This window comes from Salmo trutta, chromosome 38 (assembly GCF_901001165.1).
Source record: "Salmo trutta chromosome 38, fSalTru1.1, whole genome shotgun sequence".
NCBI lineage: Eukaryota > Metazoa > Chordata > Actinopteri > Salmoniformes > Salmonidae > Salmo > Salmo trutta.
Window position 1 is genome coordinate 26,730,540 of NC_042994.1, and position 1,273 is coordinate 26,731,812.

Here is a 1,273-nt window from a genome sequence, read left to right on the forward strand (position 1 = left end):
ATTTATTATGTCTACACCTCTACTGTGGGACTCTGTTACTACATTTATTATGTCTACACCTCTACTGTGGGACTCTGTTACTACATTTATTATGTCTACACCTCTGCTGTGGGACTCTGTTACTAGATTTATTATGTCTACACCTCTACTGTGGGGCTCTGGTTCTACTAAAGGCTATGGTCACAAGTCAGTCATAATGTGGCTAATAGGCTTTGCGCATGTGTCAAACACAAGGCCCGTGGGCCGAATAGGACACACAAGCGAGTATAAATGAGTCAACAGTTGATTAATCTACTTTATGAAATTACAGCCTGATGTGCTCGCATCTGTGAATTCAACGTCAATTGCGCTGCTTTTGTGTGTGCCGTTTTTACAGCGGTAAGCGGAGGGAAAGTGTCAGACATATGCTACAGTCCTGGGCTACTAAAATGTTGCAGTTAAGCTTGACAATGAATAACCAAAGAATATTACAATTGCAACAAAACTCTATGCAAAGGAGAAATATGTAGGCCCTCTATTACATCACCATTAGAGCTAGAATTAGAATTATTATAGTCTAGAATCAACTAGAATAGTCTAGAATCAATTTAGAGTGGCACCATACTGCAATGCTGCATTCAACTGCACTGGTGAAACATGCAGTGAATCTTTTTTTTTTTATAATTTTTTTTTCAGTTACAACAACCCGTAGCTATGTTTTTTTGTTATTTGGAATTATTAAATACTTTTTGATTAGTGTTGCTGGGCATATTATGCACATCTGCAAGCATTGCAGCAAAGGCTGGACAGATATTAGGATATTTATCTCTTTTGTTTTAATATGTTAAAATGCTATATACAGCATCCTATGTACATACATGGACATTACAAAAGGCCATATGTTTTCTAATAAATCAATGGCCAGTTTGGGCCAGTTATAGGCATGATTTTCTGTTATAATAAACATCATAGTCTATGACTGGCAAATTAGTTGTTTTATCAATATGGCCAGTCTGCTGATTGAGTTTGACACCGTTGCCTTAAAGCCACACTCTGTAAGATACAAATCTTCAGAGTGGGCCAACAATGCAAATGTAAACAATGGAACAAATGCATCACATCCAAATATCACTTGATTATCTGTAGTGCTGGAGGAATGACACATGCAGATAAACACACACAGTCAGAGTTTAAAAAAGGACCATTTAAACACATGGAATATGATCTACTCTATATTCAAACTGACATACTCCATATTCACTTAATGTTTTCTAATAAAAACATACAAATACAG